Below are 13,550 nucleotides of genomic sequence, written 5' to 3'. Positions count from 1 at the left end.
TTGAGTACCCAGCCTTGGTCACCCTGGAGCCATGTCTCCATGATGCCAATCACATTGTATCTGTTAACTGCTATCTGCGCAGTTAATTCATCCACCTTATTCCGAATACTCCTCGCATTGAGGCACAGAGCAACTACCTTCATCAACCGTCTCTATTCACCAAAGAAGTAAAATTGGCGAAGGATATTTTTCTCTTCACCATTATAAGACTTGCAGCCTCTTTGTTAGAAGCTGCTGAACTTTTGCTCTTGATATTTCCATTTAATGTTTTATGACGTGTTGGGATATTTACAGCATCATATTACTAATGGAAAATACACGATTCTCAAAAACTTTTGTAGTGGAATATAAAATATACATTATAACTGCCAACCGAGATCTAAGTTTTTTTTGATACAGATACAGGGTACTACATATGAACTGAGCTATTTGAGCACAACAGTGTGAGCTAGTTATGTTGCTCACAAGAGAATAAAAAACATTTTCAGCATTCCATTATCTATTTTATTTTTCTCTATATTTTATGCATGTCTAAAACCTTATCTTGGTGTAGTGTTTTCACCACATGCCTACATGTTACAAAGGTAGGATGCAATAATTTTTTAAGTAACTGATGTTAAAATATAAGTGTGAGGAGTTGAGTGCTTACTTAATATCAGGATCATTTAAAGCATACTTGAGCCTTTTGATGCTTTTTAAACCTTAAGTGTGATGGAATACTGATGGAAGCCTGGATGAGTGCAGCTGCATCAACACTCAAGAAGCTCGACACCATCCAGGACAGAGCAGCCCGCTTGATCGGCACCCCAACCATCACCTTAAACATCCACTCCCTCCAGCACCAGCGCACCGTGGCTGCAGTGTGTACCATTTACAGGATGCACTGCAGCAACTCGCTAAGGCTTTTTCGACAGCATCTCCCAAACCCGCAATCTACATCACCTAGAAGGACAAGGGCAGCAGGCGCATGGGAACACCACCATCTCCAAGTTGCGCTCCAAGTCACACACCATCCCTGCTTGGACATGTATTGCCATTTAGGGATGGGCAATGAATGCCAGCCTTGCCAGCGACATATACATCCTGAGAATGAATATTAAACAAAAATCACACACATCCCATCTCTGTTGTGGCACCTCCGTGAGAGGTAATAGCATTAAGACAGGAAGTTCCTGGTGCAAGCATGTTCTGGCAATTACCAGTGCAAGCTGCATTATTATTTGTTGCTTTGAATAAAAGTTTTTTGGGAAATAATTTTATGTCCACAATGGTGTATTTGCAGTGGAAACTTCAGCTGCATCATCACCTCAAAAGGTATGGTGACTGAAGTTTACCTTTTGAGAATCAGGATGGGCTGCATAGCATCTCCAGCATTTCCAGGATTGAGTTTCATTTTTTATGAATTAAAAATCACGATTGAAATTTCAGTCATTTGTTATGAGAATGTTGCATATGTTTACTGCTAGGATTCAGAAATTGTTCATTTAAAAAAATATAAATTAACGTGCGATTTGTTTCAATTTTGCTTTCATTAGTCACTGAACTTCTGAAACGTTGAAAACAACTGAGAAATACTGGACTGGTAAGTAAGTTGAATAGTCATTATTTAAAATTAGCAATTACCCTGTACTGTTGCTAATTGTTACTGTTTATTATATGAGGATAATTTTGAATTGGAACGTGAAATAAGGGAGAATATTGGCAATGAGCAGTTCTGAAAGCATATCTCACACCATGGATCTTCTCAGACCTGAAATACTTAAAATTAGAACATAAATATAAATTATAGTTAATAACGGATCTAGGGGATAGAGTTTCTGCTTTGGACGCAGTCGGGAACTTGCACCCAAAATGTGCTCAAAATTGTGCTGCTAAGGTTACAGTTCAAGTTTCCAATAAAATTAATTTCCATAATCACAAACGTAAAATGCTCAATCAGACAGCGTAATAGAAGGGAATTGTTTCTTATTTTTATTCCATTAAAAAGTATTCCTTGATGTATGTAAGTGGTAACCTGGTGCAGCTTTACTAATACAGCTGAAGATGGGTTTATCATCAAAAATATAATGGTCCAGTCCTCCGCCTGTGGGTAACCTGTTTTAAAATCACTGGAAATGACTTTAAAAACTATTATAATGACTTTTATTTATATAGCGCCTTTAACGCAGTAAAACATCCCAATGCACTTCAAAGCAGTGTTACAAAACAAAACAGGTAAATTTGACACCGAGCCACAAAAGAAGAAATTAAGGCAGAAAAGAGTAGGTTTTAAGGAGCATCTTAAACGAGGAAAGAGAGTCTGCGAGGCGGAGAGGTTTAGGGAGAGAGAGCCAGAGCTTAGGGCCCAAACAGCTGAAGGTACGGCCACCGATGGTTGAGCAGTTATAATGAGGGATGTTCAAGAGGGAAGAATTTGAGGAGCACACACATCTTGTGGGGTTGTGAGGCTGAAAAGGATTAGAGATAGGGAAGGGAGTAATTTGTAAACAAGGAAGAGATTATTCAATAGATTTATTTTTGTACGCTAGTTAGTTTCTTTGTACATTAAACATTTTTGATGTGAAAAACTTTTAAAATGTGCCCACTGCTGCCTGCGATTAAGGAAATGAGCCCAATTTGAAGAGTTTTCCCACACTAGCGCAATCGTTGGAATCTCACAATTTCAACCTAGGGCCGTGGCCAGTTTTGTGGGCGGAGTAAAATCTGAGCGAATTGAATCTTAAGCTAGCGTAAAAGATCACGGAAAACACGAATGTAAGTAGTTGTGGGCGTAACTCGCTTGCTTTTAAAATTTCCCGATCTTTTGCACTGGTTTGTATATTTTGCCCAGATTGCGCTGATATTACTAATGTAAACAAGCGGAATCTCTACCCTCTTGTTTATCCTCTCAGATGTGTCTATTAATATATTGCATTGAATTATCTAAACCATGGTCTGAGTGTTTTTTGTCCAGCACTCGTCAAATTTCAGCTAGCACATTTTGTCACGTATGCATACTTCTGTCATCCTTGCACCTCATTGGACTCAAGTTTATTTTCCTCAGTCAGCACAAAATCACAGCGGAACAGCTAGGCAAAATACCAATCACTGAACAGGAATGAAATCTGCTAATCAAGTACCAAGGAACTATGGAAACTACTAATACGCAATTAGCAGACAGCTATTAATAAAACATCTAGCAAGGCGCAGAAGAGCAATCAATGACTGAAGTCAGTCAAAATATTTTTGTAAGTAACCTAAAAACATACTATTAAAAATAAAGTATGCAACATCATAAACACATTAAATAGTTCAAAACTAAATCAGTAAACCTGTTGTCTTTATTATATTTGAAATGCCTGCATTCACGTTTCCATTCAGTATTCCCCAAGTCATTGAGTAAAGAGACTCAAACAAATAGCTGACTCTCAGAAGGCCATCAGTATCACTCTGTGCCTATCATTGGAGACTGCAATGCATGAAATATATCTGTGTCAATGTGCATGTAACCTTGATGGACTACAATACCCAGAATGCAATTAAGGCTGCTTCTTTCCAGCACATGTTTATAGACATCTTTCCAGCACTAGTTTATATATACCTTTCCAGCACACATTTATATACAGCTTTCCAGCACGAGTTTATATACACCTTTCCAGCACTAATGTATATACACCTTTACAGCACGAGTTTATATACACTTTTCCAACACTAGTTTATATACACCTTTCCAGCATTAGTTTATATACACCTTTCCTGCACTAGTTTATATACACCTTTCCAGCACGAGTTTATATACACTTTTCCTGCACGAGTTTATATACACTTTCCAGCACGAGTTTATATACACTTTCCAGCACTAGTTTATATACACTTTCCAGCACGAGTTTAGATACACCTTTTCAGCACTAGTTTCTATACATCTTTCTAGCACTAGTGTATATACATCTTTCCAGCACTAGTTTATATACATCTTTCCAGCACTAGTTTATATACACCTTTCCAGCACTAGTTTATATACACCTTTCCAGCATGAGTTTATATACACTTTCCAGCAGGAGTTTATATATATCTTTCCAGCACTAGTTTATACACCTTTCCAGCACTAGTTTATATACACCTTTCCAGCATTAGTTTATATACACTTTCCAGCATGAGTTTATATATACCTTTCCAGCACTAGTTTATATACACCTTTCCAGCACTAGTTTATATACACCTTTCCAGCACTTGTTTATATACACCTTTCCAGCACTAGTTTATATACACTTTCCAGCACGAGTTTATATACACCTTTCCAGCACTAGTTTATATACATCTTTCCTGCACTAGTTTATATACACCTTTCCTGCACTAGTTTATATACACTTTCCAGCACGAGTTTATATACATCTTTCCAGCACTGGTTTATATACATCTTTCCAGCACGAGTTTATATACACCTTTCCTGCACTAGTTTTCTACACATTTCAGCATGTGTATATGCAACTTTCCAATAATGTATTAAATTAAGGAGAAAGAACATAATAACATAAGAAATAGGAGCAGGAGTAAGCCATTAAGCCCCTCGAGCCTGCTTAGCCATTCAATATCATGGCTAATCTGGTCTTGCCCTCAACTCCACTTCCCTGCCCGCTCCCCATAACCCTTGACTCCCTTGCTGGAAAGGTGTATATAAACTAGTGCTAGAAAGGTGCATATAAAGTGGCCTTGATGCAGCAATATCCCACATATAGGAATGAAGAATACAATACCAATACAAAGTAGATATTACATAGGTTTACGCACCAAAATAGCTGAATTAAAAAAATAACGAAAGCATCTTTATAGTGAGGCAATTTCTGGTGCTATGTTTTGCCCTTCCAAAATTCTGGCAGATAATTGGAGTGTGGGTATTCAAGGCCCCACTGTAATTTAATTTTTTTTTCCGTTAGTCATTGACTTTTCTCGACTATTGAAGCAGTAATATTCTGTAAGTACTGGCCTGATTGTAGGAATATACAAGGATTATGTTGAAGTAAAAGAAATTGAAAGATTCAGGATGTTAATGGAGACAGTAACAAAAGAAAATGGTATGAACCACATATTATGTTTTTCTTTAATATATATTTACTTTGTAAAATAAGTTTACACACTTGTGATCTGCTGCAGACTATATGCTATAATACTGGTTTCACAGTACTTGCAGTTACAATCATAGAGGGTCATTTGTAATTATACAGTTCTATACATTAGGGTGAGGGGTGTTAATCTTGTCACTTGTCAACAGTAAATTGAAAAATACAGAACTGTAGGCAAAGGGATAATGATAATTAGAATTCATTATGCAGCCTACTCCTGTCAATTCAAAGTCACTTAATTTGAATCACTGGATAATTCAAATTCAAATTGCACTAAAAAAGCTTCCAGTGCGTTTTTTATTCCAGCTGCTTAATTCGCATTACCAGACAATTCCATTTTCTTAACGCAAAAAATAAATGACTGTGAACTAACAGCAGACTGCAGAGAATTGGTTAGCGCATTTCATTTTCTTATACATGAGCTGTGTGAAAATGCATTTTAAGTTAAGTGGCAGGTGTGCTAAGGATCTGTAACCTAGAAAATTGACATCAGATAGTTTGTATTGTGACAGAAAACCAGGTACAATGTATAGATATGAATAAGAAATAGTTTTATGTTTAGTCATTTTCTGATGAAATTAAGATAGCAGAGGGATGATAACCCGTAGCTTCCAGTATAATTCAGAACCACTTACAGTTGAAATGGGTAATTGTTAAAGATGAATATTTAAATTGCTCCTACTGACTGACAGTTGCCAGCATGTACAATGTGGCTTGAGCTGCAGAAGCATGACGATACAAGAATTTTCTTCAGATGCAGATGGATTTTAATAGAGAATGTGAATGTTGAAACCCTCCATTACATAATGTCCCAATCCAGGAAGTCTGGATTCCAGTCATTTTCAGTGCTCACGGCTAACAGGCTGACATATCTTGTTCATAATAATAACCTTTCTTGACATTTCACAGCACATGGTTGTATTTTTTGACACTTCTGTTGCATTTGTTATTCATTGACTGGCAGTAGTCATTTTTCCTAAATCAAAATTCTCACTTTCAGCCTTCATATATACAATATTTGCAAACTTGATAGATCATTTTTATAAGCTTGGCAATCTTTGCAAACAAATGTGTGAAACATTCATATGACATTTCTGTGCTATTTTACACTTAGCCTGTATAAAATAAACAGGTTAACATGTCCACTAAAATAGTAGACAAGGAATATCATACTTTGTTAAGCATTTGTCAACTGAAATTGCCAACTGTAATTTTGAGGTTACAACCATTTACCTCAGGCAGAAGACAACTAAGCCAGGCCACTGGTGGAAGATTTTCCATTGGATTTCAGGAAAAAATCCACCCGACATTCCATGACTGATTAACCAACACCATGACACAAAGGAAAGCAAGAATATCCAGTCAGAACTAAGCTGCAGTACTTGACAATTATTGTCTTAACTATTGGCAGTAAGCTATGTGACCTGTACAAATGTCTTCTCCCCACCCCCCCCGCCCCCTTGCCGCCACCACCCCCAGTCCACACTTGTAGTAAATAGATGAATATGATGTCTTCTGCAGACACACAGCAGCAACTTGAGCTTATCTGCTTTGGCTTTGAGTACTTGTAGAACAATGTACAACATTACAAAGTGTGCTTACTGGCAGTAGAACTGAAATGCACATTATTGAGACATCAACATTGTTGGAATATTGATTAATGCTAGAAAGTGGAGCTTTAAAAGTGCAAAAACCTGAGGACAGTTGAAAGGTCATCAGTGATTTATTTACAATCCACCCAACATCCAAGTTGCTTTAAATGACCCCCTTTTTCAACCCAACACACAGATGTGCTAAGGTGAAAGGCCTAACAGTGGCAAAATAAAAACATAACGTAGCATTGCCGGCAAGGCCGCTCTAAAGGGAACATGGTGCTGCCGGCGATGCCATGTTATGTTTTTTTGTCGGCCGACTGCCAGGTCGGGCCGACAAGTATGGCCGTGCGTTCGGTCGGGCCGTCAACAGGCAACCTGGCACCCCCTCTTGGGTGCCAGCCCGCTGTCCCGGCTGAAACCTTCCCTGGTGGCCCAGTGTTTTCCACTAAAGTGGCTACAGAGTTCGCAGCGGCCCTCCCATTTAACTGATGGGGAGGGATGTTGTGACGCACCAGTGTGATGACATCATCAGTGCGGCGCTGCTGACTTTGAGCATCGGCCACTCCGTCCTACCCCCACTTCCGCCCTGCTAGTGACAGCTACTCCGCCCTGCCCCCATGTCCGCCCCGATAAGGAGGCCACTTCTGCCCTGCTCTGAAAAAATGCACCTACAATTGAATTTCTCCGGATTGTCCGCTCCATGCAATGGGGCGGCGGAACTGTTCCAAAATGGTAGGTGTGACTCTTTTGGGGCAGTGGGCAATTTCGGCCCCACAATGTGCAATCAAACATATGCATAGAATTCCTGCTGTACATTCAGATATCAGAAGCCAGAATTATATTGCCACCTGAAAAGTGGAAACCACCAGTTAGCAGGAGTTTCACTCCTACTTTTTAAAGCTAAGAGTCAGATTGACAATCTTACATTGGAATTGTGCTGCTGGAATTGGGTCACTGGGAAGTGGAATCACCTCCATTATATATAGTGATAGAATGTAGTGAGTTAAATACTTCAGCATTTAGAACCATAGAAGTTTATCATGACTGAAGCAATCCCAAATTAATCCCACTGTCCTGGTGTCCTTCATAGCTTTGTAGCTTCCTCTGCTTCAAATATGTATCCACTTTATCCTTAATAAATGCCATAGTCTCTGCCTCAGCCATTCTCTGTGGCAAAGCATTCCATGCTTTGCCACAGAGAATGTAATGTATTTGCTTCATGGGTTGTTTACTTAAGAATTCATAACAACACATTGCGATTAAGAACTAGTTGGTTTAACAATCACACTACACATTACGGGCCCAATTTTCCCCAACCCCTTTTTTCGGCGCAGTTAACCTAATTGCGCCGATTTTGCACGCTGGAAACGGCGCCAAAAAGAAGTGGCCCCATCCTGCCCGCTCTGCCAAGTCTCGCCGTGTCCTAGTATGGCGTGCATAGTACAGTGGGGGCGCGGAGCAACAGCCCAGCGCAGAAAACACTGCCGGCAGCTGCGCGCATGCGCAGTGGAGTCTATGCGCATGCTCCTCGCCCTCCCAACATGTCCTGCGGGTTGTGAGCAGGACTCCATGCTCGCAGCGGCTATCCCCGGGGGACACTTTTTTTTAAAAAAAAACTTGTTTCTGGCATAAAGGTTGATTGCTTATTACTTTTTGTGCTTTGTAAGTCTTGGTGCAAGTTCTCGCAGCTTCCTTCTATTTTTTATTTGTTATTGAATGCTTATTTTTGTGCTTTGTTTCGTGCTTTGTAAGTCTTGGTGCTTTAAATTTACTAACCTGCACCGAATTCTTAACTGCCCGCAATGTTTTTCAGAGCTGGCCACAATGTTTTTCAGAGCTGGCCACATATGCTGACCGAAGTCGATTTGGAGTAAGTTTTAGCTGGCCAAAGTGGCATAAATGGCCAAAACTGGCATAAGTGGCTAAACTAAAAAAAATCGTACCTAACTGAGTTACTCTGGAGCAAGTTTATTGGGGAAAATGGCGTTTTTTAACTTACGCCAGAAAAAACAACTTACTCCAAAAAAAAATTGGAGCAAGTCATGGCCAAAATTGGGCCCAAACAGTTTATCTATCATCATCATCATAGGCAGTCCCTCGAAATTGAGGAAGACTTGCTTCCACTCTAAAAGTGAGTTCTTAGGTGACTGAACAGTCCAATACGGGAATTACAGTCTCTATCACAGGTGGGACAGACAGTCGTTGAAGGAAAGGGTGGATGGGGAGTCTGGTTTGCCGCACGCTCCTTCCGCTGCCTGCGCTTGCTTTCTTCATGCTCTCGGCGACGAGACTCGAGGTGCTCAGCGCCCTCCCAGATGCTCTTCCTCCACTTAGGGCGGTCGTTGACCAGGGATTCCCAGGTGTCGGTGGGAATGTTGCACCTTATCAAGGAGTTTTTTGAGGGTGTCCTTGAAATGTTTCCTCTGCCCACCTGGGGCTCGCCTGCCGTGTAGGATTTCCGAGTAGAGCGCTTGCTTTGGGAGTCTTATGTCAGGCATGAGAACAATGTGGCCCGTGCAACAGAGCTGGTCGATTGCGGTCAGTGCTTCGATGCTGGGGATGTTGGCCTGATCGAGGACACTAACGTTGGTGCGTCGATCCTCCCAGGGGATTTACAGGATCTTGCGGAAACATCGTTGGTGGTATATCTCCAGCGCATTGAGGTGTCTACTGTACATGGTCCATGTCTCTGAGCCATACAGGAGGGTGGGTATCACTGCAGCCCTGTAGACCATGAGCTTGGTGCCAGATTTGAGGGCCTGATCTTCGAAAACTCTCTTCCTCAGGTGGCTGAAGGCTGCGCTGGTGCACTGGAGGCGGTGTTGAACCTCGTCATCGATGTCCGCCCTTGCCGACAATCGGCTCCCGAGGTATGGAAAGTAGTCCACGTTGTCCAGGGCCGCGCCGTGGATCTTGATGACTGGGGGGGGCACTGCTGTGTGGCGGGGTCAGGTTGTTGGAGGACCTTTGTCTTACGGATGTTTAGTGTAAGGCCCATGCTTTCATACGCCTCAGTGAAGATGTTGACTATGACTTGGAGTTCAGTCTCTGTATGTGCGCAGACGCGAGCGTTGTCCGCGTACTGTAGCTCGACGATAGAGGATGGGACGGTCTTGGATCTGGCCTGGAGACGGCGACGGTTGAACAGGTTCCCACTGGTTCTTTAGTTTAGTTCCACTTCAGCGGGGAGCTTGCTGAGTGTGAGGTGGAGCATTGCAGCGAGGAAGATCGAGAAGAGGGTTGGTGCGATGATGCAGCCCTGCTTGACTCCGGTCCGGACGTGGATTGGGTCGGTGGTGGATCTGTTGGTCAGGATCACAGCTTGCATGTCGTCGTGGAGCAGGCGGAGGATGGTAACAAACTTTTGGGGGCAGCCGAAACGGAGGAGGCTCCGGAGTCCCCCGCGGTCAACAGTGTCGAAAGCCTTTGTAAGGTCATGTACAAGGGCTGGTGGTGTTCCCTGCATTTCTCTTGCAGTTGTCGCGCCGTAAAGATCATGTCCGTTGTGCCCCGTAGTGGATGGAATCCGCACTGTGACTCCGGGAGGATCTCCTCAGCCACAGGGAGAAGACGGTTGAGGAGGATTCTATCAATGACTTTACCAGTGGCTGACAACAGAGAGATTTCTCTGTCGTTGCCGCAGTCGGACTTGTCCCCTTTTTTAAAGATGGTCACGATTACTGCATCTCTGAGATCTCCTGGCATGTTCTCCTCCTTCCAAATGAGACAGATGAGGTCATGCATTTGTGCCAATAGTGCCACTCCGTCATACTTTAGTGCCTCAGCGGGGATTCCATCCGCTCCCGTTGCCTTGTTGTTCCTGAGCTGATGGATGGCCTTTTCTGCCTCATGCAGTACCTTCCACTAGGCTCACAACTGCATACCTCATCGTCGAAGACCTAGACCCAACTGTTTGAGATTTTATTGAGTCTTGGGAACATTACATGACTGGCTAAGCTACTCACAATGCAACAGCTCTACAACTATTTTAAGTTGATCTGTAAATCAAGTTGATCTGTAAATCAAGTGCCCCCTGATTAAAGGGTGTCACTAAAACCGACATATTAAACAAATTAAACTTTGGACAGTAACGTAAATCAAATTAAAATTTGGTTGCCGGGGGTGATGGTGCACTTCAGTCCCTCCGGTGCCCACCTCTCGTGGAAGGCCGCGAGCGTACCGGTGAACACCGCGTGCTCCATCTCCAGGGACACCCTGCCTTGGAGGTAACCGTGGAAGAGAGGCGGGCAGTCGGGCTGAACGACCCCCTCGACTGCCCGCAGCCTCGACTGGTTGATGGCCACCTTGACCATGCCCAGGAGCAGTCCTATGAGGAAGCCTTCCGAGATGCCCACTCCCCTCCACACAGGGTGCCCAAAGATCAGGAGCATGGGACTGAAGTGCAACCAGAATTTGAGGAGCAGCCCCTTCAAATAATGAAAGAGGGGCTGTAACCTCACACAATGTCGTCATAGGCAGTCCCTCGGAATCTTAAAATGAGTCCTTAGGTGGCTGTACAGTCCAATACGAGAACTACAGTCCCTGTCACAGGTGGGACAGATAGTCGTTGAGGGAAAGGGTGGGTGGGACAGGTTTGCTGCATGCTCTTTCCGCTCCCTGCGCTTGATTTCTGCATGCTCTCAGCGAGGAGACTCGAGGATGCACTTTCTTCACTTAGGGCGGTCTTTGGCCAGGGACTCCCTGAAGTCAGTGGGGATGTTGCACTTTATCAGGGAGGCTTTGAGGGTATCCTTGTAATGTTTCCTCTGCTCACCTTTGGCTCGTTTGCCGTGAAGGAGTTCCGAGTAGAGCGCTTGCTTTGGGAGTCTCATGTCTGGCATGCGAACAGTGTGGCCTGCCCAGCAGAGCTGATCGAGTGTGGTCAGTGCTTCAATGCTGGGGATGTTGGCCTGGTCGAGGACGCTAACATTGGTGCATCTATCCTCCCAGGGGATTTGTAGGATCTCGCGGAGACATCGTTGGTGGTCCCAACACTGCACACAATACTCTAGCTTTGGGCTATCCACTGACTTGTATAAATTCATTAATAGTTTGTTACTTTTCTATTCAATGCCCTATTTATAAAACCCCAAATGCTTTTGGGTTTTTTATGGCTTCATATATGTGCACTCACATTTTTAGGGAATTATGTACTTGAACCCCCACAGTCATCCCCACCCATCAACAGCTTTCTATTTATTTAAACATACTGCAGAGATTTAAGTGATACTATTATAAATTGCATAGTACTAACCAGAAACGAGAAGTTTTTAACTATCTGCATTTCTTCATTTGTCTATTTTAATTCCTCCCTTTTTATGTCATTTTCTTTCTCTCAAAGACTCCCTGCACCACACATCATCTCTGGCTGAAAGGGCAGGCTGGAAATCTGCTGCTGTGTCTCTGGTAGATTGCAGCACAAATTGAGGAAATGCTGATGGTTGTGTCTTTACATGACAGTTTAAGCTTTGGAGCAGTGACAAGATTATTAATCTTGAGAGACCGAAAAGTGGGACAAAGGACAGAAGAAAGAGAGGCGTAGCACATTCCCTGGTTCTGAAAGATACTAATGATCCAGATGAATGTCTACAACAGTGCATTGCCAAATACGCATGCAAAATAGCCGTTGAGATTGATGGAATCAGAGAGATTGCATAAAAGCTTTGATTTTTATAATGTGTCTACATATATGTCAGAAATAGTGGGACAGTTTTACATACAGTAGGGGCAGTGGGAAAATAAATAGAGAAGATTTTCACTGCTGACTGATGGTTAACAACCCTAGCAGTAATGCTGCAGCAGCTCACCATCTCATTCACATTCATAGTTTGTGATTTTGAAAAATGGCAGAAAATTGGAACCCAAAGTACTTGGTTTGAATTGCATTCAAGGGCACTTGAGACTGAACAAAAAAGACTGTTGATGGCCTTGCTGTTAACTTCCTAGAGCCCTTTGAATTTTACAGTCACTGGCAAATAGTGCATTATCAAAGGATAATGCTCATGAAGCATGCACACATTGGTCGGAAACAGTAGGTTGAGTCATTAAAGCAATGTTTTGGCAGTCTCTTCAGCTTTTAACATGACTTACAGTTTGTGTCTCAACTGTACAGGCATCTGATAAATAGTTCTGAAAATTACATTACGGATTTCCTAATCCTCTTCAGTTTACATATGTTTTTGAGAAGCTTCTTGTATTAACTGTGCACTGATTGATAATTAAAGGGGGAGGAACTGCGCTGCCATCAATGCTATTTGTGCTTCTAATCTTCCTACTGGCATCTGCCATTATACTGCAAAGCCTCTTTCCTCCTCATTCCTGGTATGTGATGGTATTTGTGTCTGCCGATTAAAGTTTTATACTCGCTGCAGCTAATCTGATTTAGTATCACCTGAAAGTAGAGGGAGCCATCATGTGATCCAACTCCCTTCTGTGGCATGCTGCGCAGTGAAACAAGGTATTTTGGTTCTTTGGGATACTCATAAGTATCTCACAGCATGTGTTGGAGACAATTATCTCAAAAGATGACTCCATTTCCCCCGCCTTTATACTGATCATAATGGAATGAGTTTAAACAGTAACTCTGGAGACTAAAAGGAATATTTAATCTTGGGAATTCAGACTATGAGTGGTGTACGGCACAACTTAATTTAAGACTGCTTTGGAATGACTAGTTGCCTTTTACAAGGGCTAAAGGTTTTGCTCTGGACATCTTTGGGTGATATAAATGAGGATATAAATGGAAGGGAAAAGTGAGTGTTGCAATGAGGTTTTGAAAGCCTAAGTGATTTCCCATGACCACAAAGTCAGAATTTGTTTCTAATTTTCTGAAACAATTTCAACATAAGTTTTGGAA

The 13,550-nt window shown here is 42.3% G+C and overlaps 1 protein-coding gene across 10 annotated transcripts in view; it reads left to right on the top strand.

Annotated features, from left to right (window-relative positions):
• Positions 1–13,550, top strand: part of immp1l (inner mitochondrial membrane peptidase subunit 1) — a 177,561-nt gene that overhangs the window by 5,706 nt on the left and 158,305 nt on the right. For 7 of the 10 annotated variants that reach the window (XR_011596593.1, XR_011596598.1, XR_011596602.1 and 4 more), the window contains exon 2: positions 1,536–1,582. The gene's annotated coding sequence lies outside the window, so the exon portion shown is untranslated. Of the gene's footprint in view, positions 1–1,535; positions 1,587–9,480; positions 9,565–13,550 lie in introns of all 10 variants that reach the window. The other 3 variants (XR_011596601.1, XR_011596599.1, XR_011596597.1) reach the window with 2 other exon arrangements.

The sequence above is a fragment of the Pristiophorus japonicus genome, chromosome 14, assembly GCF_044704955.1.
Source record: "Pristiophorus japonicus isolate sPriJap1 chromosome 14, sPriJap1.hap1, whole genome shotgun sequence".
In the NCBI taxonomy this organism is placed as follows: Eukaryota; Metazoa; Chordata; class Chondrichthyes; family Pristiophoridae; genus Pristiophorus; species Pristiophorus japonicus.
This window is presented reverse-complemented; position numbering and strand designations above follow the sequence as displayed.